Source organism: Schistocerca americana, chromosome 1 (genome assembly GCF_021461395.2).
Source record: "Schistocerca americana isolate TAMUIC-IGC-003095 chromosome 1, iqSchAmer2.1, whole genome shotgun sequence".
In the NCBI taxonomy this organism is placed as follows: Eukaryota; Metazoa; Arthropoda; class Insecta; order Orthoptera; family Acrididae; genus Schistocerca; species Schistocerca americana.
This window is the reverse complement of record NC_060119.1, coordinates 352,439,315-352,467,121: the sequence shown is the minus strand read 5'-3', so window position 1 is coordinate 352,467,121 and position 27,807 is coordinate 352,439,315. Positions and strand designations below refer to the sequence as shown.

At 43.0% G+C, this 27,807-nt stretch overlaps 1 protein-coding gene and 1 pseudogene across 1 annotated transcript in view; both read right to left on the bottom strand.

The window, feature by feature from the left end:
- LOC124550602 overlaps positions 1–27,807 on the bottom strand; it is a 1,053,220-nt gene that overhangs the window by 966,454 nt on the left and 58,959 nt on the right. The gene's annotated exons all lie outside the window — the stretch shown is intronic.
- LOC124555181 lies at positions 18,165–18,282 on the bottom strand (annotated as a pseudogene).

The following is a 27,807-nucleotide window of genomic DNA, read 5'->3' as shown; positions in this document are numbered from 1 at the left end:
ATTTCTGAGGTATGGCACTGTAAGGAACTGAATCGAGCACTGTGGGAAAGCTGGAAAATAAGAGAACCGAAGCGCTTGAAACAATTCATTACTGAAGAATACTGAAAAGTAAGTGGATCGATGAAATTAAAATACAAGTTCTCCGGAGAATGGGCAAGAAACGGAATATGCCAATAACATTAATGGAAGGAAGAACGGAATAAAAGGACATGTGTTAAGACATCAAAGAATAACGTCCATGCTACCATAATGAGTATACATTCAGCGCGGGAAAAAAAATCTTATTTATTTTCGATGGTGAAATGTCGTGCGGTATTGTGGCGGATAAGCCAAACAGTTCTGTGTCGTTTGTAGTGTGACAAGCTAACCAAGTGGTGGAAATATCGAGGAGGCTGATTCCAGTGTTTAAGGTAAAATGTCATAGATATGACTGTGGAACAAAAATAAACAAATTAGACAGAGACAGTAAATATTTGTAAATCATCTGTATCTAAGAAATGATGCAAGTTACTAGAACAATGCCAATTGAAAAAAAAAATGTGGAAACCAGTGAGGAAACATGAATGGAACAGCCAACAGCAGGCCTTCGCCGTAGCGAGGCAAGCAGAACGGTGTCCAATGGGACGACTTTGTAGGGGTGCTGTGGAGGATGGTGCACCTATAGGGCCGAGAGAGTAATGTAACTGGCGTCCCAGCACAAACTATTTTAGCAGTTTAACTGATCAAATGGTGTTCGTCTTTAAAGATAGTGTACGTGTCGTGATTCGAGCGTGAGCGCGGAGATACAATTGCGTGAACTTTCGAAAACTCATTCCGATTTTATACGCCATACGTAACTTTTTCGGCAAGAAAATGAAACACATATGCTGTAAAACACTTTGAATAAACTCATGACAATCATGCGGAGCATATAATACACTAAGGAACTCAGTGAAAACGGTCTGCGGTTGGCTTCAACACCTCATTCAGTAGTTTTATTTTATGTATCCGTGGTGGAGTGTTTAAATGAGATAATATAGCTGTTGATTGTATATCGAAAATATTTTTGAATGGTTACAAACAGTACTAACGATCCGCTAGCGCCTATCCTAACCTGTTATTCGCCTCCAAACACATCCTGAAGCGCCTTTCCAGTAGACAGGATAAACCGAGATTAAAAAAATAAGGCCTTCATAGGAATACCGTTTGCAGTACTTCTTTCCGACGACGGTAAAGCGTCGTCGAGATCACCAAGAAGTGAGTAATATCCACCACATTGGGAAGAAACAGACTATTGCCCAGTGAGAGTATCAGTTTACGAGTATTCAGGTAATACACAATAACTGACTTAAAATCTGAGGGATTCCGGTTTCTATAAAACAGTTCCATCTAAATAAAAATTAATTTTACTAATTTGAAGATCTGAGTAGCTAAATGAAGTATTTTAACTTTAGACAGACCGCTGGTGTACTTTTTTCCAATTATTGAGTTTAATAGTAAGGTTGTTATCTATTTGTATGCATGTATGCTGTTCCAGAGTTCTACAGGTCTGAAGATCGTCTTTCGACATTGAATTCGAGCAGTTCAGAACGCACGATGATCACAAATTACAAGCAGTAATTAGTTTTGATTGTCCAATCATTATTTGATTACCAATTCCCGTCGCCTGGATGAGTGATGGAGTTTACGCAGGAACGCAATGTGAAAGCAGAGGCCTGTAGGAATCAGCTGCTGTGGAGAAGGAGAGTAGACGAGGAGGGGCATAAAATTCCCACCGGCCGAGGAGCTGGGGGTCGTCCAGCGGAAAAACGTAGCGCAAACGTTGAAGGCCTTGTGATGGCTGAAACTGAGTCATACATGAACGTTAATACGAATAAACGTTTTAACTGTTGTGTTAATTATTTGAAGCCATGTTGTCATTGTATAGCAGTCATATTGCGTTGCGCTCGTATATTGTGGGTAGTAAATGAACAGGTTAAGTTTGACTTATCTTTGTCAAGGAAAATTCTGTAGGGCAGTGTTGAAATGATAAAAATAAGTAAAGAGACAGTAGCAGCAGTTTCACTCAGCAGTTTAAGTTACACTCAGTAGTTTCACAGTAAACATTAATTTTTGTTTCTAGATTACTTGGCAACATTTGATAATTCGCATTTTTCGGAATCATTTTCTCCTGTTATAAATGGATGCGGCTACACCTTTCGGCAGTCTTTAGCGCCCTGAAGAATTCCTAATGTCTTTTTTAACACTGGGACAGAAATGTTAAAAGAAGAAGTAGAGGGAGAAAGTTAGTTGGTCCCGCGACGTAGAAGATTTTTAGGTATGACGACATACAGAGCGAGATGGGGCAGTGTTATGACACAGGACTCGCACTCAGGAGTACGCGGTTCAGAACCCAGTCCTGCCATGAAGATCATGTTTTACCTAAATCATTTAAAGCAAATATCCAGATAGTATGTTTCAAAAGGGCAAAGCCTACTTCCCTCCCCATACTTCCCCTGTCCGACCTTACAGTTCGTTTCTAACGACCTCAATGTCGACGGAACTATAAGCACCAACCTTCCTTCCTTTAGGTTCTGAGAACGACCAAAACCTGTGAAAACCTACAGCAGTGCAGAGCGTCCATAAAATCCCGCTGTCATTTCAAAAATCATATCTTGCAAGCTCGTCCTTTGTTTCAGACCTCACTTGGAACGCATCAAAATGGCGACGGATCAGGAGAAGATGAAATATGCCATCTGCTAAGAAGAATCCAAATCTGAGACAACGTACTGTAGAACTATCAACATCAATGTGGGAAGCTACCAATGGCAGAAACAAGACTAATGAGGTGGTTCAAAAACATTAAAGAGACACGCAGTATCAAAAACGTTCCTCGAAGTGGGCGTCCTCCTGTGCCTCAGACATGTATTGGAAGAATGCATGCTGCATTTCAACGCCGTCCCCAGAAGTCAATTCGTCACCCATTGCAGGAAGCAATGCGGACTATCCTTAAAGTGTTACATCAGCGGTTAGACCTATTTCGCACAAAGTGCAAATGATCCAAGCAATGCGGCCAACCGACCTTCCTCAGTGATATACATTCCTGTGTTTCATGCTGGCCTCCATATATGCTCAAAATAACTACGTGAAAAAGTCCCAGTTTTCGGATGGAGCAAAGTTCCACATTTATGGAAATGTGAATCACCACAACTTTTACGATTTTTGGCCCCAAAGACCCACACAACACTCGTGAACGCATCCATGGTAGCCCAAAGCCCTGTGTTTGATGTAGCGTAATGCTGTGTCACAGTCCCATTTTATTTCGTAGAGAAAACCATAACGGGAAAATTCTAAGTGTACTTGCTTGAACAGTTCCTGCTACCACAGATCGAAGAGTTGTAGTAGGGGTCCGTCATCTTCCAGCATGATGTTGCAGCCCTATATTAGAGTCTGAAAGTGCAGGATGAAAGCTCGCTCCTCCCCCCCCCCCCCTCCCCTCCCATATCACGTCATGAGACTTCTCTCTGTGGAATTACGTCAAGGATCGCATGTACACAACACCAGTCAATGACACTGATATCATTTGTGCACCAATCAGTGATGCTGAAATGCTGACCTGTACATCAGCAGTACTCAAATATGAGGGCTATTCGGAAAGTGAGGAACGATAGGTCGCTAAATGGAGACCACAGTGAAAATCAAAACTCTTCTATTTGCAACAGTTAGCTTCAACTTCCAGCTACTTATTTCCATAGTCGCCAATCCGACTTAGACATTTGTCGTAGCGTTGTACCAGCTTTCCAATACCCTCGTTATGGAAGGCAGCCGCCAGTGCTTTCCGCCAATTATCTACGCTGGCCTGCAGCTCATTGTCTGTGCCAAAATGTTGTCTTCATATCCAGCGGTTCATTTGAGCAGAGATGAAACTCAGAGGAAGACAATTACGGGTTATATTGTGGGTAATCAAACATTTCCAACTGAAAACGATGCATGAGCATCTTCATTGCCCCAGCAGAATGCGGCTGAGAATTGTCTTGAAGAAGAAAACGCTTGTGGGTAATCAAACATTTCCAACTGAAAACGATGCAGGAGCATCTTCATTGCCCCAGCAGAATGCGGCTGAGAATTGTCTTGAAGAAGAAAACGCGCAACAGTTATGTAATGTTGGCTGCATATCTTCAGGCGAAATTTCTCACTAGGCCCACGTACTTGGCGGGAGACACTATTGTTCTAGGTATGTTTATGTGCTCCCTGGGTGCTTAGAACTAAAAAGAACGACGTAACGCGATCGACGAGCATAATAGAGACTCTGCCCAACACAGCTGTGCAAAACTTCATCGGATTTTCACTGCGGTTTCCATTTCTCGACCGATCGTTCCTTACTTTCCGAATAACCCTCGTACTTGATGTTCCACGAGCTACGAGTGGGGCACACATTGAAATTCTGGTATAACAGAAAAAATCTTTGAGGTATACTACACGTTTTACAGCAAAAATCTTCCAAATTATTAGTTTTGGAAACGATAACGAGACTTTATGAACGCCTTCTATACTTTTATTATTCGTTCACACTCATACACAGACATAAAGGTTTAAATTTCGGCTCTAAAGACGCGTGCTGCGCTAAATGATGGAACACGGCACTAAACGGCAGCAGATCATTCGAAACGCACGAGTTGTCGGCCCACGTCGGTTTTCCCGTTATAGTGTTGTGCAACGCTTCCTTGTGAGCACTGACCGCTGAGCCTGTGATGCAAGTCCATACTCTGCGCTGCTTGACAGATACGCGTAACTAACGTCGGAAATTGGTACCTGTGAATCGCATCCAGGTAGTTTGCTGCATCGGCACTCGATATTTGATTCGTCTTGCTTGTTACAACTGGTTATGAAAGAACCAAAAAAGGGGAGAACACATTACTTACGTAAAAACTATTTTAATGGACACGGAATGTGCGGTTTTCACTTAGGCGTGACCTGGCACCAACACTTTACCCGACATGATTAACTATGTAATATTTAACTTATTATTTTTAGTGTTTCCAACGGTGAATGAAATAGAGTACTAGGTACATCGCGCGCGCCTCGCTACATACCCTACGGTGACTTGCGACGTACACACGTATGTGCAAATTTATGTAAGTGCTCACGTTCCAACTACTCGTATTTACGAACATGGTAAAGTCATAAGCTTGAACAGTTCAATAAAGTAAATGATACTGGCGTTTCAGTCTGTTGCGTACGTTAGTATAACGTGAATGGCTACAATTCAGATAGGAAATGGGACTGATTATTTGCAGACACTTGTCTTAAGAACTGGTACTGTGTATTCGGTATTGCATAGCGTCCTACCATTTCCCGGAATATATCCCCGCACAATAATAGACATCGGAGAAGTAGCGCTTCTCAGATTATACGTACAGCCAGGTGACAACACAAGACATCCAATGATTTAATAATATGTTAATGCCTTTTTAAGAAAAGACAAAATTTACTATACAAATTATACGGAATACAAAGGATACCTCATTTTAGTTTCAGCACAACACCAGAATTTTTCTTTGAGAAAATCAGTCCAGATGTGAAGTAACAGCTTGATCTGCACTCCGTACCACTGCCTAGAGAAGATTCTGGATTCATTGACAACCAATAGTTTGTAGGAGGAGATAGCAGTTCATGGTGAACAAACCCGTTCCATATTGATGTGGTGACATCTCGGGTGACTGGAGACGATGAAACCATTACCATCAGATGTTTACGGAGCTAGTCGGCTGCAACCTGTACGGCATTTGGACACTCTACACACCAGATTCTTTATAGTGACCCCATCAAGCACTTCGAAATAGATTGACATGAAAATATATTTAAAATACGGAAACACTTACTGTATATGAACAAATAGCGTTCTTTTATTATTAAAATATTATCTAAATTGCGATGATGAGGATCTGTAATATGATTCTCTTTGATTTCTTTGTTCATTTGTTTTTGACGTATACAAACGAACCGTGTAAGTGATGATTAGCAATTGTGGGTTTCTACGTAACAGGACGTCCAAAACTCCGAAGGTAAAATTACTTTCGTATTTCGCAGTATCTGCAGGACAAGAAATGCCAGTTACGACAAATTTTCATCGTTTCGTATTGCATCGAAATTACCAGAAGGATGCAACAATTAATACACAGCAATCGCAACTTTTAAAACGTCGTAATAAAATAAAAAAGGCGGTTGACAATGGAAACTATTTCTCGAAACGCGTTTTGCTCGAGATAACCTTTAAAAATAAAAATCGTGCCTGATTCACAAGTTCCGAGCACTGTCTGACGCATATTTTGATGTTAAAAATGAAATTATTCTAACAGTCGAAACCTTTCAAAACCCCTATTATACTAGATGAAACAAAATTTTTTAAAATGTGGAGACAATTACCGAACCGTTTACACGGAACGACGAAGAAGGAGTTACAGAAATTGCAAACACTTTTACAGTCAAGGATTTCTGTGCTTGGACTATAAGAGCTAAGTAACAGTCTCTTCACCCAAGGAGGGACGTAATGCGTTTCCTCTGGCGTTATTGCAACATTTTTATGGCACCCTTCGCGTAGTTCGGTCGTATAAACGGTAATGTCGTGCGGCGACAGTTTCTTACACAACACGGGTTTTTCTAGAAGCCACTCGCACAGCAAGGGTAATTGGTTGCCAGCGGTCTGCGCCAATGGTAAAAAGGAGCCTGGACCAGTAATATACCTATGATTACAGGCTTTTGCGAGCAGTTTGCTAGAAGCTTCCGCACGTGGTGAAAAATAAACACGCAGCGCCCTCGACATCTGACATTACCGCAGTTTAGCTGCATGCCTAGGCGATACAAGGGCAGCATTGGCAGTCCAAGAACTCGCCCCTCCCCTCGCGTACGGGACAGAGACTCGGAGGCCAATAGAAATCCGACACCAGACTGCACGTACGTGTCGCACGAGCACCGTTTGGAGACTCCTGCGTTAGAACAGAGTCACACTGTCCGGCGAAAGCGGTCACGTAAGTCGTCAGCGACCCTGGAAAGCTGCAGCTGCTGCCCACCTCTCGGGTTAGACGCCCTTGGCTACACCTTCTGACCCGGCTCATTCTCGCCTGGAAGGGTTCATAAAGGGAAAATACAAGGTCGTAACAAAAACGGAAAGGCCGCGACGCGGTAAGGGTTGATGTGCCCAAACATGGACAGGTGAAGCAAAATACACTAGTACAGGAGTTCCTCAAGGCAGCATATTAGGACCAGTACTTTTCCTGGTATACGTAAATTGCTTTCCCAAGAGTGTTAGTCGAGGAGAAAAATTATTTTTGCTGATGGCAGCAATATTATAGCCGTTGAGGGAACAACAGATATAGCAGAGAGAGCAAATGAAACCGTCAAGGAAGTTTACCATTGGTCAATATACAATAAAGCTGCAGTGAAAATAAAGAAACAAATGCTGTCAATTTCAATTTGAATAGGGAAAATGACACTCTTAAATTAAATTTAGATGCTAGCTCTGTAGACTCTGTAAGCAACACATTTCTAGAAAGCGGTGTGAAAACACAAAATCGTGGAAGTAGAAACGTCATCAGGAGGCTATGCTAGCGTCTGTAGTTTACATGTTATTCATACAGGGTGTTTCAAATATGACCGGTATATTTGAAACGGCAATAAAAACTAAACGAGCAGCGATAGAATTACACCGTTTGTTGCAATATGCTTGGGACATCAGTACATTTTCAGGCGGACAAACTTTCGAAATTTAAGTAGTTACAGTTTTCAACAACAGATGGCGCTGCAAGTGATGTGAAAGATATAAAAGACAACGCAGTCTGTGGGTGCGCCATTCTGTACGTCGTCTTTCTGCTGTAAGCGTGTGCTGTTCACAACGTGCAAGTGTGCTGTAGACAACATGGTCTATTCCTTAGAACAGAGGATTTTTCTGGTGTTGGAATTCCACCGCCTAGAACACAGTGTTGTTGCAACAAGACGAAGTTTTCAACGGAGGTTTAATGTAACCAATGGACCGAAAAGCGATACAATAAAGGATCTGTTTGAAAAATTTCAACGGACTGGGAACGTGACGGATGAACGTGCTGGAAAGGTAGGGCGACCGCGTACGGCAACCACAGAGGGCAACGCGCAGCTGGTGCAGCAGGTGATCCAACAGCGGCCTCGGGTTTCCGTTCGCCGTGTTGCAGCTATGGTCCAAATGACGCCAACGTCCACGTATCGTCTCATGCGCCAGAGTTTACACCTCTATCCATACAAAATTCAAACGCGGCAACCCCTCAGCGCCGCTACCATTGCTGCACGAGAGACATTCGCTAACGATATAGTGCACAGGATTGATGACGGCGATATGCATGTGGGCAGCATTTGGTTTACTGACGAAGCTTATTTTTACCTGGACGGCTTCGTCAATAAACAGAACTGGCGCATATGGGGAACCGAAAAGCCCCATGTTGCAGTCCCATCGTCCCTGCATCCTCAAAAAGTACTGGTCTGGGCTGCCATTTCTTTCAAAGGAATCATTGGCCCATTTTTCAGATCCGAAACGATTACTGCATCACGCTATCTGGACATTCTTCGTGAATTTGTGGCGATACAAACTGCCTTAGACGACACTGCGAACACCTCGTGGTTTATGCAAGATGGTGCCCGGCCACATCGCACGGCCGACGTCTTTAATTTCCTGAATGAATATTTCGATGATCGTGTGATTGCTTTGGGCTATCCGAAACATACAGGAGGCGGCGTGGATTGGCCTCCCTATTCGTCAGACATGAACCCCTGTGACTTCTTTCTGTGGGGACACTTGAAAGACCAGGTGTACCGCCAGAATCCAGAAACAATTGAACAGCTGAAGCAGTACATCTCATCTGCATGTGAAGCCATTCCGCCAGACACGTTGTCAAAGGTTTCGGGTAATTTCATTCAGAGACTACGCCATATTATTGCTACGCATGGTGGATATGTGGAAAATATCGTACTATAGAGTTTCCCAGACCGCAGCGCCATCTGTTGTTGAAAATTGTAACTACTGTAATTTCGAAAGTTTGTCTGCCTGAAAATGTACTGTTCTCCCAAGCATATTGCAACAAACGGTGTATTTCTATCGCTGCTCGTTTAGTTTTTATTGCCGTTTCAAATATACCGGTCATTTTTGAAACACCCTGTATGTGTATTCCATTCGTAACTATCGAGTTACTTCATGAGGAAGTAACGCTCAAATCATAAACACGTTTTTCAAACAACAGAAACGGACCATAAGAATAATAAAAAAAACTAATGACTGTGTTCAGGGTTGCGTACAAAATATTGTGGATTTTCACTGCACCAAGAGAGTACATTTACCAGTCTGTTGTGCACATCAAGAATAACATTTATAGTTACTGCATAAAAAGTTTGAACATGACCATAGCACAAGATATAGACTGAAAATGCATTTTTCAAAAAAGAACAAACACACTGCACCCCCTGAGCAATACTTTCTATATAAATGATGACTAACTGAAAACCTCAGCTGTCGACAGGTGTTGTTGATATACCTTGATTTGGAGAGCTGAAAATGTGTGCGCCGACCGGGACTCGAACCCGGGATCTCCTGCTTACATGGCAGACGCTCTATCCATCTGAGCCACCGAGGACACAGACAAATAGCGCGACTGCAGGGACTTATCCCTTGCACGCTTCCCGTGAGACTCACATTCCCAACTGTATGGTTTCTACTATAAAGCCACGGCCGACTACCTGATTCTTCCTTGTCAAATTAGACTTGTAAGTATGTAACTGCCTGGAATATTGAGGAAAGTCGTTAAAGTTTTTAACATAAAAATACACACTGTTTATCGGCGTCATAGTTCTAAATAACTATCACATGTAACGCTCCAGTTAATCTGATTCTTTTGTTCTCCCTATAACATTAATTTAAAACAGAACAAGGTATATAAAAATGGAATGATTGAAAAAGAGGAACAAATGGGAAAATTCCTGTTATTAATCTGGATTTTAAAATGCATCTCATATTATTTATCGAAGAAGAATATCCTGATGACATAACGGAGGCCGCGAAGAATGGGCACGAAATAAATGAGCAACCTCCATTGGCAGCATTTGTTTTTGGAAAACGAAAATTAACATTGTATTGTAATAAAGTCAGTCGTTCGAACTGGACTGACGACGTTCGTCTGCACCAGCCTAAACCTATACTGACTTACTAGTTTATATTCTGGAGGTTAGGTAATACAACGCGGTGCAGTGTTTGTAACTGAATCTACCAACTGCTTGTTCTATGGATTTCAAATCTTTAATTCACCTGTTTGATAGACTCCTCTTAGCGGGGGAGTACTAGCGTTAGGCGGCCAGCTACTTATTTAGCGGCGCAGTAATTTGTTTTGTGCTGGTAAAAAAAGTTCTCAGTGAATTGTTAGTTAGGTCGCTTAAAAGTATTTCTTCATCCCAGCAGAATTACATAAACGGACTAATATTCTATTCCGAATATTTGTGGATGGTATGAAAGCTATCTGTTGCATTCAAACAGACATAGGGATCCTCGAAACACTGCGTCGCTAAAGCTGCCGTTTTGGCCAAGATTACATTGGCATTACTCTGGGTCTACGTCGGTTCCATTCATCCAGTGACAGCTGCTCTAAGCTGTGACGCGCATCTATACCTAGAAAATGTTTATCTCGACAGTCTCAGGCCGTGGAAGATAATACGCTCACATCATTAATTCATTGTCTAGCGAAGTGAGGAATAAATAATGGAGCGTATTACGTTGCTATGTAGAGATGGAATGTGCTTAACATATACTAATTTTCAGTTCAATGTTCCAGTCCAGACATAATAATCTTGTCTTCTGTCTTAGTTGAATCTCCAACCCTTTTTGAGGCTCTGAAGAGAATATTGCTAGTTCAGATACCAGAATTAGCATTGTAATTTTTATGAAAAAGTACAACTGCACACAAATATTGTTGTTGTTTATCACTGTGGTTAATTATTAGACTAGTGATAGGTTCTTGTGACGCGTCTTTGAGTTTGCGTTGTTTCATAAAAGTTTTGTCACGACCTCTACCAGGAAATGGCACTGACTGGGGATTTAAATTGATTTCAGCATCTTTATAAGGCCCCTGAAGGTGGAGTCATTTGGCTCTTAAATTCAGTTGGCGGGAAGAGGACAAAGGAAAACAGAAGAATAAAAAATTCCTGTGTGCGCAGTTCGGGTCCGTGCCGTAGATTTTTCGTTAACACGTCGGGATAAAATCACAGGTGTTTCGTATCAATATGTAATATAATTATCAGTAACATCGCAGACAACCGTAGCTCCCTCCATCAATGGACGTACGCTGATGCCCGACGTGTCAGTGTCGGTTAACAACAGGACGATACTTGATGGTTGCGATACGTACAATCTGGTGATGTCACGTTTTCATTATATTATGTGCCTATATTGTCAATGTTTTCTGTATTACCTTTCATTGACGCCCGTACGTGATCCGCACACATTTTGACTGTAGCTAGCCACAATATGTCCGATGGACCAGTTACATAATAGTTGTGAGCCGTTTTTTCATTTTCTTTTCGACGCTGCCGTCGCTATTTTATTTCATTTGTTACAGACTTTTTATGCTTTTCGGATTTATTTTGACGCTAAGTTGCCTCCGACTTGCGTTTTCTATAGTTCCGAGCATATGAGAAGACATCTTTTATTATTTTTGTAATTTTCAATGTATTACAGATTTTCTCTCATATTCCAGCTAATATTTTTACTGTCTCACTTTCAGTCCCAACAGTGTTCCTTAATCTCTTCACAACGACCCTCAAATCAATGTCCTAGCTAAACGTGTTTCCACACTACACCAATTCATAACTTTACAGGAAGCTAATTCATATTGATCACTCACATGCGGTTACACTGATACAATGATGGGAAATGCAAAACATAGACTGAGCTACAAAGCATATACAGATATCGTGGACTCAACCACTGTTTACGCGTTGTTAGTCTCATAGTAATTTGCTATTCAAACCTGGCTGTATTTTGTCACGCAAGGAAGTTGACCGAGGAGCGAATAGAAGTTTCTGTGTCAAAAAAATTACTTTCCCCCCATAAAACGGATTACTGACATTAGGGCGCTGGATCATATTCAAGGGAATCCTGCAGCCAGACGTCGAGATTTATGTTGACTGTCTTTTCCCAATACTGACTGATGTAAATGGCAGGACGGCTCCGTTTAAATGGACGTTTATGAGTTCCTACGCTACAATTTTCCAATAAAAGTCCGTGCTCCGTCTCAAAAGACGTCGTTGTCGACAGCATGCTAAACCCAAATCTTCGTTACTTTTAGTCTAACATTACTAACGAATTATTAGTCGAGTATTATTACTGCGCGAGTGTATCTCAGCACAGAACTGTGTAGAAAATTTCATCAGAATATAACTCAGTGGTCAGAAAAATTGCATGCAGAAAGGTTTTAAGCACAGCTAAAATGCTCTTAAAATGAAAGGTTATCGACTATTTTTGCTTTTATAGACTGACTGTTAACTTTCTACTGTGATCGATCAAAGATGCTCTAAATTCTTTGTATTTAAAAAAACGAAATATACAAATTCGTCAATGGAACAATTTTCATATTTCAAAACTAAACATAATAATTCCTAAGGTTAAACTCGTTCGTGAAACACATCCAATAACAAGTACTTTGGAATTCAAATCTAGTAATATTAGCACAGATAAACCGTAAAGCTAAGTACTGTTAATCGTGGCCATAATTCTTAGGGACTGGGCCAAGTGTGTACCCCTGATGGGCCGAATAGATTGTCGATGCTAGTGGTTCCTCTCCACATCTTTCAAATTCTACTGAGGATACTGCATAAAACTCTTTGAAGGGAATCTTTAGCTTGGCTTAATCATGAAATAGAGAACTTTATTCATTTAATTGACAAACCTCCGGGAACTTACGGAGGTATGAAAAGAACTCGAGGACAGCTCAAGCTCTGAATCAGTTTATGGGACATTAATTAGTATATTAGGACAGATTACTGACTGTAAAGGGAACAGCAATAATGCCACTAAGTCCTTAAAGCATGGAAAGAGGTCGCCTGAACCGAATACTCGGGGAACATTAGGCATTCACTGAAACTAATAGCTTTTCTTAAAGGATATAGTTTGGCCATTAACGATATTTTCGTCAAGAGAGCATCGTCAAGAAATATGCTGCTTGCATCAGCTCAGAGTTTACGCTTTAAAGTGTAAACTAGTCAAGATTTTTCCACATCCTTATGCCAGAAGAAGTGAACCATACAGCAAGTACAGAATGCCATACATCAGTCCACCAAAACAATTTTCAGGTCTCACTTTGAATAATCTGCAAAATGCAAAACTGTATACGAAGCTTTTCGGAGTAGATCAGATCGATTAGTCCGTCTAATGGGTTGTAAAGAGATCTTATGGGATAAGGGTGGAGGGGAGGGGGATGGGAAGCGGCTAACAGCGAATCACCAGGCGACCGTTTTGTTGCTTCCAAGAGAAACCACTGGTATACCACATTAGTTGAAGAGCTGACTATCGTAAAGGGGCCACCAATCAGAAGCAGTCAGCACAAAAGGATAAACAGCCTAACGTTACGAGTTCTGTAGTCTCCCATCGATTCACCGGGACATTTGGTTAGTAAGCCTGATGTACGCATTCATTATCAGCTGGGTTTACAGTAGATACCGGAAGTCTCAGCCCATCGACACCATAATTATTTTCCACTGTACGTTGTTATCAATTAGCTCAGTCATTCTAACTATCCACTAGGTGGTCTTGATTCTCCCATCCCGATTTGCGTCTATATTACCTTTGTTGAATGCATGACCGTCTTCAGGTCGCCTGACAAAGACAGGAAAAGAAAAAAATTGGCTGGGAAGAAACTGAACTCCAGTCCTGGTAACGCAAGACAGTCCTCTCCCTCTCTCAGGACCTTCACAGCGCAAGAGAATTGGTTTCACTAGAGCAAATATTTGTGAGCTTAACTGCTTACTTAAAAATTAGCAAACGATATAACGTAAACTGAACACACTGCTTAGGGACTATAGGTGACACACGCGGCTAACAGAGAGTGAAATTACGCGACAATGCAGCAGGCGGCGACAAGCACCTGCGGGAATTATTTCTACGCCACTCAGTGGAATGTGCAATTAAAAGCAATTACACATTTGCTGTAACTAATGTGTGAAAGTCGCGCCATTACTAGGGTAGAAAGAAGGACGAGTTTGAGCCAGAGTTAGTAAATGTATACCAAGGCATTCTCGTAGTATCCTACTGGGCAGCTTCCACCGCAGAATATTGTAAAGTTGGTATGTATGAGAGTTGCTGTCCCTTCCGTTCGTTGAAGTCTCCGTAAGATTTGATCAAGAGGTCTGCTTTGGCATACAATTATTAATTCATGTCTAGCTCTTGTCGTCTTCATAGTAAAGTTAGGTTATGACAGAAAGCCAAAGAAACAACTGTGGCCTTCTCAGATGATGGTGTGCACTTTACAAAGAAGAAATCATTTTTGTGCAAAAGATGGCACCCAGGCTTTCCGTAGATGCAAAGTAAGGAGCCTGTTCATATCTTTGAATCCGTTTTAACATCGGCACGAGAAACATTGAGCCACACAGTTCAAAAAATGGCTCTGAGCACTATGGGACTCAACTGCTGAGGTCATAAGTCCCCTAGAACTTAGAACTACTTAAACCTAACTAATCTAAGGATATCACACACATCCATTCCCGAGACAGGATTCGAACCTGCGACCGTAGCGGTCGCGCGGATCCAGACTGTAGCACCTAGAGCCGCTCAGCCACACCCACACAGTAATGAGGTCATAAATGTTGAGTCTGCAGCATTTTTCTCACATAGAGTTCACATACTATCGACGGCAGCAACTATACAATCAGTCTGCAATCACTCATCTCCAGCTTACTCAATATTTTTTATTAACTGTGTGTAGAAACAGAGTCAAAGCTTAACATATATTCGGCGACGAGATGGTAGGAAACGAAGCGCCAGCTCGACGACGGGCAAGAACTGGGTAGTAAATTGGCAGTGATCTCCTCGAAGGAACTATCCCAGAATTCGCGTCAAGTGGTTGAAGGAAACTACAGGAGACTTAAATTTGCACGTCGGGACGAGAATATGAACCCATATATTAACTATTTTCAATCTAATGATCTATGAAACGTGCTGAATTTATTTCCACCTACACTGGGTCAAATTATGAGGTCAACTTGCCAGTTTCCAAAGTAGTCACCATTTGCACCGCACACAGCAGCTATACGAGCTGGCAGGAGTCAGTCAGGCGCTGACAATGTACCGTCGGTATCTGGAGCCATACTGTTTCCAGTGCTTTTCACTTCTATTACGCGCCGGTTTACTCTTACGATGACACGACGATTGAGGTGACGCGTCGATGTTCACACTCGAGGTATTGGGGAGCCAGATAAGAAATTTTAAGAACGGACCTTTATCCGTTTGCGGGCTGGGGTAGAAAGGAGTGTGGTTTCTTCTTGATATATCTGGATGGAGACTATTCTTCTTGATGTCACCTTTGAGGACTGTAGTCGTCAACGTTCACTTCGATCATCAATGCTACCTGGAATTCCATAATTCCCACGCCGCTATTTCACAGTAGTACCAAAGGCACGAAGGCAAACTAGCAGAATTTGTCATTTCAGAAACATTAACCCCCTCACTTCCCAGCCAGGTACTAGAAACCGACTATCAACCCTTTTTGCAATTCTCTTTCCAATGACAGCAGAGAGGCTAGTACGTATATATCAACCCATAGATAGAGCAATTTACGTTTTATATCATCCGGACACTAAAGATATAATATACTACAGGTGGTCTGAGAAGTGCTTCCTTATGGTCGAAATTCTAAACTGTTAGATAAACGGTTGTCAGTAGGAAAGGATGAACCTGGGGGATCAGCCCACTATCTACATAGGAAATCTAATAGAACGCACATTTTGACGAGGCAGCGTTGCTGTAGCATGTGGGAGTTGACCGGAATGATAGTTCGATTGCTCGGCGGAGTGAATTGTCGCAGTGGGTACCGTAATTAGAGCTTCGCGAAGTAGTGTTGTGTTAAAATCCCCGTCTCATTAATGCCATTTATGTTTTTCGTAGTTTCCGCAAATCGTTTCTGATGAATTTTTGGGCTCATATTGTTTCCAGGCTGATCGTTGAAAGAAATGCCCATCCCAAGTAGAGGAGAGACGCATAACCCAATTGACGCAGCTCTCGGGTGTTAGAGCATCGAAACCGAGACAACACGGTACAAATATAGCGTGGTAAATGCACTTCAGTTTTTACATTAACAGTTTGTTTGTACTGTTTATTATCACAGATATTCCGAATTCGCAATGAAATAGTCATTACTTCCTTGTTTTGATTCCTTACCAGTAGAAAAGTATTTATTTTATACAGGCTCACTGATATATATATATATTTTTTTTTTTTTTTTTTTTTTTTGCAGGATTTAGAGTAACGCGCTGAAGAACACTGTGGATACTTATCGAGGTTCGCAACTGAGATGTCAGGAACAGTGTATGAAAGCGAAATCATCTAATCCTCCTGTGATGTACATGTGGGTAATTTGATGGTCCGGTACTTGAACCTTTATTGAATGACAAAACTATTTCGATATAAACTGAGGATATGAAAACTTACCTTTTAGGAAGGTATAATCTGAATGATGAAAATTGTAGAGGTAAGGGGCTGAAACAGCATCACAGGCATAATCCAAAACAAAAACAACGACTGAAACAGTTTTCAGTAGTGGGGAAGAAATTATGTAATTTTGTTTAACTGAAAATTAGTTTTGTAAAATACGAACGTGAATTATGTGACAGGAGGAAAAAATACCCAAATTTAGAATTCTCACGAAACTTAAACAAGAAAAAGCGTTTTTAGAAACACGATTTGAAAGATTTAGAGCTGCACTTGGGAGAAACCATGCAGAATTCGATGTGAGAAGATTAAGATAGTCATTTTAAGAAAAAATATGGAGGAAATGCGATATTAGTCACTAATGTTGTAGAGAAATTCGTAGCTGACACGGAAATGGAGGTTGCTACTATTCTATGAACTATTGTGTGCAATACTGAGTATAACTGCGTACAATCCGCACGTTATCATTTTTCGGCAAAAGTAGATGGCGTCAGTGTTGCAGCGATGGTATTCAGTCACTGTGTTCAGTAAGTGTTTTCTTTCAATGGAAATAAAATTCGAGATATATGTCACATCGATCCATTTCCTTGAGAGGTAGTTCAGAGTACGTAAAAAAATTTCTTGTTGTGCTAGTTTTAATGACTTATGAAAACCATTTCAGCCATATTATTAAACTTTTATTGTGTTATGGCCAGTTTCGTTTTTATAACGTATTCAGACGGCCGAGTTGTGCTAAAGTTATCATACAAATGCTCAGCTTGTCGTACGTAATGTTAAAAAAAATCTAAAAACAATGAACACAAACATTCCGCCAACAGTCATGCGGAAGTATGGCGAGCAGGCGCATAATGCTGCATACAGTAGACTGTCTAGGCTACGCAACATACGACAACCAGACCAGTTACATCATCACTTTAGTACAACTCGGTAACCTATAGATGTTCTAAGATGGAAGTTGGTCAGAACACAACAAATGCATAATAATACAGTTGAAGTGGTTTCCATTAATAATTAAAATTAGTTTAAATTAAGCTGTGATACTCAAGTGCCCTCCTCCCTTTTCCTCGCGATTTAATGACGTGAAAAGACCGAGACTTGATTTGAAACTACCGTAAGCTACCGCAGACCACCATAAGCAAGCATACACTACGGTACTTTTCCTAGAAGCTTTGGTCAAATTAAGTGGTACCCCCATTACCTATATGTTACATGTGTCGCATACCTGTCGGGCGTTACGTCATAACGATCACTTTGGTTGCACATGCGAGCAGTGTCTTACTAACTTAACTAAACTCCGTCCGAACAGGTCTTGGAAGGCCCAAAGTTGCCGACCGGCCGCCGTGTCATCCTCACCCCACAGGCGTCACTGGATGCGGATATGGAGGGGCATGTGGCCAGCACACCGCTCTCCCGGCCGTGTGTCAGTTTACGAGACCGGAGCCGCTACTTCTCATTCAAGTAGCTCCTCAGTTTGCCTCACAAGGGCTGAGTGCACCCCGCTTGCCAACAGCACTCGGCAGACCGGATGGTCACCCATCCAATTGTTAGCCCAGCCTGACAGCGCCTAACTTCGGTGATCTGACGGGAACCGGTGTTACCCCTGCGGCAAGGCCGTTGGCAGTGTCTTGCTACAGTCTCTTAAAATCCGGAATGGTGGATTGTCTAGAAACTGTGTGAGGATGTAAAAGTGCCAGGTAATCTATGGAACATTTGTGTACTACGTAATTATCAGACCGTCTGCTACTTAAAAAATAAACAGTATTTACAACAAAATTGAAACTGTCAATATTTAATTTAGATTTTATTGAAAATTTATTGATTTTTAACGTGAAACAGAGGGATGTTGTAATAAATAATAAAGAAAACAATACAGATTTATCACACAGCGCTAAAAACCCAATTTCCTCAACAAAGAGGTAAAAATAAAAAACGCAAAAAAACTATATCAAATACCGCTTCAACACTTTGTCGAACTTATATAAAACATTTTTGTCTTATTCATAAGCAACTTTCGCATTTATCAACAATAACAGGAAACTCTTCCCTTTGACCCAGTCGAAGGAAGCTCTTCTTAGTACAAAATAACAGCAATAATTAAATATATTGTTCATGTAAGCCGTACTTGCATCAAAAGTAATTCCATTGGTTACATAAAAGCACAGAAGTTACTCGATCAATTTATTTTTATTACTTACAAAGTGCAATTTATGTTCCACAAGAATACAAAATCCGCAGTAAATGATGTGCGATTCTAATTATGAGCAAAACAAACAAACAAACGAACAAACAAATAAAGAGAAGTCTATGGCTCCTAGTTTCTCTCTTCCACATTCATTTACGTTTCTTTTCCTACCATATGTTACCAATACTACCGGTAACCCTACCAATGACTACATCATTTATGTGGTGTCCGCCCCCAGTATCTGAGTGGTCAGCGCGACAGAACATCAATCCTAAGAGCCGGTTTCGATTCCCGGCTGGGTTGGAGATTTCCTCCACTAAGGGACTGGGCGTTGTGTTGTCGTAATCATCATCATTTCATCCCCGTCGACGGTAAGTCGCAGAAGTGGCGTCAAATCGAAAGACTTGCACCCGGCGAACGGTCTACCCGACGGGAGGCCCTAGTCACACGACATCATTATTATTATTATTTATTTAGTACATCAAAACTACCAAACTGTACTTTTGGTAGAGCGCAGTCCTAACTGAGTCTGATCACGCATCCCATTTCAGTCACAAGCAGGATGGGCTGTCTTTAATTGTGGAGCTGGATCTGAGGATCTCGTGGAATCTGCTACTCACGGAGTAGACGTCGTAAGGACAGAAGAGGGGTCACCACACTTGTTTCGTGCGCAAACAGCAAAGTTCTGTCGTGGTGCTCGTCGTTTAAACCAGCGCCACTCTCTGAACGTGGTGGGGCGGCTGGGAGCCCAGAAGCCGGTGAGCCTGTGGCCGCGAGCCGCGGCGGGCCGTGGGCGTCCGCAGCATCCGGGTGGCGGCGCGCGCCGCCGCTGTCACTGCTGCCGCCTGCCGGCGCTGCCGTCACGCGGCGCGTCCTTCGTGCCGCCGGCCGCATCAGCGCCGGGCGCCGTCTCTCGATGATGATGATGATGAGGTCCGTAGCTTGCGGCGTTTATATCACGCTGCAGGTCGTGATTTACACTGAGGGGACGAAAATCAGGGGATAGCGATATACATATCTACAGATGGAAGTAGTATCGCGTACACAAGATGTAAAAGGGCGGTGCATTAGCGGTACTGTTGTCTGTACGCAGATGATTATTATGAAAAGGTTTCCGTCACGATTTTCGTCGCTAGGCGGGAATTAACACACGCTGAACGTGGAAATAGTGGTTAGAGCTAGAGGCATGAGGCATTGCATTTCGGAAATCGTTAGGGAATTAAATATTCCGAGATCCAAAGTGTCAATAGTGTGCCGAGAATACCAAATTTCAGGCATTGCCTCCCACCACGGACAATGCAGTGGCTGACGGCCTTCACTTGATGACTGAAAGCAGTGGTGTTTGCGTAGGTTAACAGACAAGCAAACTGCGTGAAATAACGGCATAAACTGATGTGGGACGTACGACTGACGTATCCTTTAGTACAGTGCGGTGAAATTTGGCGTTTATGAGCTATGTCAGCAGACGACCAAAGCAAGTGATTTTCCCAGCAGTACATCGCCTGGGCTCGTGACCATATTGGTTGGACCCTACACGATTGTCAAATCGTGGCGTTATCGTTTGAGTCCCGATTTCAGTTGGTAAGAGCTGATGATAGGGTCAGAGCGTGGCGCAGATCCCACGAAGCCATGAACCTAAGTTGCCGACAAGGCTCTGTGCAAGCTGGTGGTCGCTCGATAATGCTGTGGACTGTGTTTACATGAAATGGACTGGATCCTCCGGTACAAATGAACCGATCGTTGACTGGAAATACACTACTGGCCATTAAAATTCCTACACCAAGAAGTAATGCAGATGATAAACGGGTATTCATGGACAAATATATTATACTAGAACTGACATGTGATTACATTTTCACGCAGTTTCGGTGCATAGATCCTGAGAAATCAGTACCTAGAATAACCACCTCAGGCCGTAATAACGGCCTTGATACGCCTGGGCATTGAGTCACACAGAGCTTGGATGGCGTGTACAGGTACAGCTGCCCATGCAGCTTCAACACGATACCACAGTTCATCAAGAGTAGTGACTGGCGTATTGTGACGAGCCAGTTGCTCGGCCACTATTGACCAGACGTTTTCAGTTGGTGAGAGATCTGGAGAATGTGCTAGTCAGGGCAGCAATCGAACATTTTCTGTATCCACAAAGGCCCGTACAGGACCTGCAACATGCGGTCGTGCATTATCCTGACGAAATGTAGGGTTTCGCAGGGATCGAATGAAGGGTAGAGCCACGGGTGGTAACACATCTGAAATGTAACGTCAACTGTTCAAAATCTCGTCAGTGCGAACAAGAGGTGACCAAGACGTGTAGCCAATGGCACCCCATACCGTTACACCGGGTGATACGCCAGTATGGCGATGACGAATACACGCTTCCAATGTGCGTTCACCGCGATGTCGCCAAACACGGATGCGACTATCATGATGCTTTAAACAGAACCTGGATTCATCCCAAAAAATGACGTTTTGCCATTCGTCCACACAGGTTCGTCGTTGAGTGCACCATCGCAGGCGCTCCTGCCTGTGATACAGCGTCAGGGGTAACCGCACCCATGCTCTCCCAGCTGATAGGCCGTGTGCTGCAAACGTCGTCGAACTGTCCGTGAAGATGGTTGTTGTCTTGCAAACGTCCCCATCTGTCGACTCAGGGATCGAGACGTGGCTGCACGATCCGTTACAGCCATGCGGATAAGATGCCTGTCATCTCGACTGCTAGTGATACGAGGCCGTTGGGGTCCAGCACGTCGTTCCGTATTACCCTCCTGAACCCACCGACTCCATATTCTGCTAACAGTCATTGGATCTCGACCAACGCGAGCAGCAGTGTCGCGATACGATAAACCGCAATCGCGATAGGCTACAATCCGATCTTTATCAAAGTCGGAAAGGTGATGCTACGCATTTCTCCTCCTTACACGAGGCATCACAACAACGTTTCACCAGTCAACGCCGGTCAACTGTTGTTTGTGTGTGAGAAATCGGTTGGAAACTTTTCTCATGTCAGCACATTGTAGGTGTCGCCACCAGCGCCAATTTCTCTGAAAATCTAATCATTTGCATATCACAGGATCTTCTTCCTGTCCTTTAAATTTCGCGTCTGTAGCACGTCATTTTCGTGGTGTAGGAATTTTAATGGCCAGCAGTGTATACTTTGAGACTATTTGCAGCCAATCATGGGCTTCATTTCCCCAAACAACGATGGAATTTTTGTGGATGACAATGCGCCGTCTCAACGGGCCACAGTTGTTTGCGGAAGAAGCATGCCTCATTATTTCCGCAGGGGGCGTCCAACGAGTGACTGCACTAAGCCGGGAAAAAGAAGGTCCGATACGGTATTAGGATGTATCCCATGACTTTTGTCACCTCATTGTACTGTTTTCTCCGACGTAATCTCGCCAAAGTGACGTGAAGGTAATCACAGTACAGCTACCCGGAATGTGAGAAAGTTTCAGTCTGTGGTAGACATAGCCCCTTAGCTACGACATACCTAGAAACACCCGTACAAAACTGGTGGTAATACGCACAATTTCAAGTGACAATAATCAATAAATATCTTTTGAAAAAATCAAACTGACTGTACCGGAAGATTTACTCAATATTTTCTAGATTGTTATTGAAAAATAAGTTTCGGAAGATAAAGAAATGAATCAGATTAACATGTCAGCGGATTTGGCCAATTTCTGACGGAAATATGCCTGCGCAGGCAAGTGAGAAACTTATTGTGAAAACTGAAGGTGGAGAGGGGAGTACGAAAAGGAAAGAAATTGAGGATATCAGCTGCTTGGTGTTTTATGTTGAATCTGCGGCAACGAGTGAATATGTATGCTTGAGCGGGATTCGAACCCGGGATCTCTGGCCTACCACGCACTTGCGTTAACCACTGTGCCACCTGGACACTGTGTTTATCGCAAAATGTGCAGACTATCTTGGCACGCTTCCCGGCCGACTCACATCCCCACCTAGCGCCACCTGTCCTCAGTCCCCGTCCATGTCCTCTGTGCTCGGTTATTTTAGATTCCCGCTGCAGGTCGAACGTAAACGAGCATATGCACTGGAGGTTGTGGATTCGTTGCCCATCGAAGCGAATCAGTTTTTTGAATGTGTCAGTTCTTTTGGACATGCCTGAAAAAACAGACACCACGCATTCATATAAGTGAGAAATGGTTAGGAGTGGTCGTGGAGCAGTCCAGGTCGGTGATCGGTGATGCGACACGTAACTCGTTAGCGAACGAACTAGTTATTGCTTTTTAGCTGACATAAATGTTAAACGTGTTTGGGCCATGTAGGATGGCTGTTATAGGACTCTAAAGGGAACACAGAGATATTAGGTGCAACAGTATCCAGTGGTCGACTTTATGATTAGACATCACGACTGTAACATTAATTAATGGACTTTTACCGACTTTAACGAGGCACTGATTTGGCCATACTGCCTCACATAAGAGTTTTTCTCACTTGAAGCAACTGGACAAATAAAGAAGATAGCATCCATTTTTTTTAAACTCAAAGAGTTTGAACATCATTGTAGTAGAAGTTGTAGCGAATTCAATGATCAGACTTGCTTTCACTGTCAAACGTAACTCTACGGGGTATCCTAAGACGTGAAATGATCGTATGGCATTTATTGGCCGGGATATCTCCTTCGGGGTTCGGCCGCCATATTGCAAGTCTTTTTAGTTGACGCCACTTTGGCGACTTGCGTGTCAATGATGATGAAAATGATGATGAAGGACACACAACACGTAGTACCCTGCCGGGAATGGAACCCGGCCCCCCTTGCGGCCGGCCCTGGTGGCCGTGCGGTTCTAGGCGCTCCAGTCCGGAGCCGCGCTGCTGCTGCGGTCGCAGGTTCGAATCCTGCCTCGGGCATGGGTGTGTGTGATGTCCTTAGGTTAGTTAGGTTTAAGTAGTTCTAAGTTCTAGGGGACTGATGACCATAACAGTTGAGTCCCATAGTGCTCAGAGACATTTGAACCATTTGAACCCCCCTTGCGTGGTAGGCGGTAACGCTGCCGCTCCGCTACGGAGGCGAAAAGACGAACATTGGAAAAGCAAAAAGGTCTCGTAAAGATCGGCTCTATAATGCATAGCTTAAGAGCTATGAGCCCTTTCTCATATTCGCTACTTTGAAACACATTTCTTTTACTGAGCAAGTGATGACATCTTTTAACGTATGCATTTTAGAGCTCATTTCACTAGACTTTTTTGCTTCGAATGATCGTTCCCATCATATCACTGAATATTGACCATTCGTTCTGGGACATCCAGCCACGACTTATGGAGACGAATTGCACCTGGTACAACGATACATCTTTGGAAGACATGAGATAAGCAAACCGCTAATCCAGGTACCAACGAATCAACGAGTGCACACTGTTAGGATTTATTCTCGGACTGTATCCAACGCAGCAAACTCATGTAGGGAACAGATTACTGTGTTAGCTGATTCACATGCAGTAATATATCGCGGCACCAAGATCCCATATTCTATTTGCAAGTCAGAGGAGTCACTACGAAATCATCCTAGTCGAAGAAGACGGCCGAGGAAGTTTTGAGTGTAACTTTCCGGTTACCACGAGGTCACTACACAAGCTCGATTTAGGGAAGACTTTAGATTATATGGGGTAGAAGCACTAGATAACATTCTATCAGAATTTCTAAAATCATTTGGGGAAGTGGCAACCAAAAGATTATTAAAGTTGATGTGCAGAATCTGTGAGACTGGTGACGTAGCATCAGACTTTCAAGAAAATATCTTCCGTTCAGTTCCTAAGATACACTATGTGATCCAAAGTATCCGGACACCTGGCTGAAAATGACTTACAACTTCGTGGCGCTCTCCACCGGTAATGTTGGAATTCAATATGGTGGTGGCCCACCCTTAGCCTTGATGACAGCTTCCACACTCGCAAGCATACGTTCAACCAGGTGCTGGAAGGTTTCTTAGGGAAAGGCAGCCCATTCTTCACGGAGTGCTGCACTGAGAAAAGATATCAGTGAGGCCTGGCGCGGTCGGCGTTCCAAAATATACCAAAGGTGTTTTATAGGATTCAGGTCAGAACTCTGTGCAGGCCAGTCCATTACAGGGATGTTATTGTCGTGTAACCTCTCCGTCACAGGCCGTGCATTATGAACAGGTGCTCGATAGTGTTGAAAGATGCTATCACCATCCCCGAATTGCTCTTCAACAGTGGGAAGCAAGAATGTGTTTAAAACATCAATGTAGGCCTGTGCTATGATAAAGCCACGCAAAACAACAAGGGGTGCAAGCCCCCTCCATGAAAAACACGACCACACCATAACACCACTGCCTCCGAATTTTACTGTTGGCACTACACATGCTGGCAGATGACATTCACCGGGCATTGGCATACCCAAACCCTACCATCGGATCGCCACATTGTGTACCGTGATTCGTCACTCCACACAACGTATTTCCACTATTCAATCGTCCAATATTTACGCTCCTTACACCAAGGGAGGCGTCGTTTGGCAATTACCGACGTGATGTGTAGCATATGAGCAGGAGTTCAACCATGAAATCCAAGTTTTCTCACCTCCCGACTAACTGCCATCGTACTTACAATGGATCCTGATGCAGTTTGAAATTCCTGTGTGATAGTCTGTATAGATATCTGCCTATTACACATTACGACCCTCCTCAACTATCGGCGGTCTCTATCAGTCAACAGACGAGATCGACCTGTACGCCTTTGTGCTGTATGTGCCCCTTCACGTTTCCACTTCATTATCACATAGAAAACAGTGGATCTAGGGATGTTTAGCAGTGTGGAAGTCTCGCATACAGACGTATGACACAAGTGACACCCAATCACCTGATCGCGTTTGAAGTCCTTGAGTTCCGCGGAGCGCCCCATTCTGCTCTCTCACGACGCCTAATGACTACTGAGGTCGCTGATATGGAGTACCTGACAGTAAGTGGCAGCACAATGCACCTAATATGGAAAACGTATGGTTTTAGCGGTGTCCGGATACTTTTGATCACAAAGTGTACGTGCGAGTACTAGCGCACAAGCAGCTTGACACCTCATGCATCCAAGTTGCTGACAAGAATAATATACAGAATACTGAAAAGTAAATTGAGGAACTGCTACATAAGGATCGATTTGGCTTTAGGAAACGTAAAGACATGAGAGAGACAGTCCTGACGTTCACCTGATAATGGAAGCAAGACTGAAAATAAATCAAGACGCCTTCATAGTATTCGTCCACCTGCAAAAAGGGTTCTACAGTGTAAAATGGTGCAAAATTATGAGAAAAATATGAGTAAGCTATTGTGAAAGATATGATAATAAGTACAAGAAGAAATAAGACTGGAACACTAAGAACGAAGTGCTCCGATTAAAAAGGGGGTAAGCCAGGTTCAAATGGGTCAAATGGCTCTGAGAACTATGCGACTTAACTTCTAAGGTCATCAGTCGCCTAGAACTTAGAACTAATTAAACCTAACTAACCTAAGGATATCACACACATCCATGCCCGAGGCAGGATTCGAACCTGCGACCGTAGCAGTCGCTCGGTTCCAGACTGCAACGCCCAGAACCGCACGACCACTCCGGCCGGCGGTAAGCCAGGAATGCAGTCTTTCGGCACTACTCTTCAATCTATACATCGAAGAATTAATGCCATAAATAAATGAAAGGTTCTAGATGGGATTAAAATTCAGGGAGGTAGGATATCAATTATAAGATGCGCTGATGACATCGCTATCCTCAGCGGAAATGGAGAAGAAATAAGTGATATGTTGGATGGAATGAACATTCTATTGAGTGTAGAATACGGACTGAGAGTAAACCGAAGAAAGACGAAGGTAATGAGAAAAAGTAGAAATGAGAACAGCGAGAAAGTTAACGTCAACATTGGTGATCACAAAAAAGACGAAGTTAAGGAATTAGCCTACCCTGCAAGCAAAATAACGTAAGACGGACGATACCAGTAAAACAAAGAGCAGACTAGCAGAGCAACGAGGGCATTCCTAGTCAAAAGAAGTCTGCTAGTATCAAACATAGGCCTTAATTCGGGGAAGAAATTTCCGGAATGTACATTTGGAACACAGCGTTGTATGATGGTGAATGGTGAACGGTAGAGAAGCCAGAACAGAAGAGAATAGGAGTTTCTGAAGTATGCTGCTACAGAATAATGTTGAAAATTACGTGGAGTGTTAAGGTAAAAAATGAGGAGGCCCTCCTTAGAATCGGCGAAGGAAGGAACATATGCGAAACACTGAGAAGAAGAAGGGACAGAATGATAGGACCTGTGTTAAGACGTCAGGTAAAACCCCCATTGTAAAAGATGGAGCTGTAGGGGATAAAAACAGTAGACAAAGGCAAAAATGGGTCTACAACCAACAAGTAATTGAGGATGCTGGGTGGAATTTCTACTCAGAGGCGAAGAGGTTGCCACAGGAGAGGAATTCGTGTCGGTTCGCATTAAACCAGTCAGAAGACTGCTGAACGCTGACTCAAAAAAAAAAAAAAAAAAAAAAAAAAAAAAAAAAAAAAAAAAAAAAAAAAACGGGAGGGACGGACGGAAATGGGCCGTGCCCTCCTGAAAGGAACGACCCCGGCATTTGACGTAAGCGATTTAGGGAAGTCACAGAAAACTTGTATCTGGATGGCCGGATGCGAGTCTACAGGGTTTTCCACTGCGCCCTCTTGTTCCGCCATTCTGCTCGAAACAGCCCTCCGAATACGTTCCCTTGTACGGTCCATAAGTGAGAACTGCGTGGTCTAGTTATTTTGCTAGCTACTCTGTATCTACTACTACATCAGTACTTCACTAACAGCCTATCGGTTTGTGTCGGAGGCTGCTTCGTGTAGATTTGTCACTATTTCCCTTTCCAGTTCCAGACGCAAATGGTTCCTGGGAAGAACGATTGGTCATAAGCCTCCGTATGAGCTGCTGTCACCAGACAGCATGGCTCTTTTCTATGTCACAT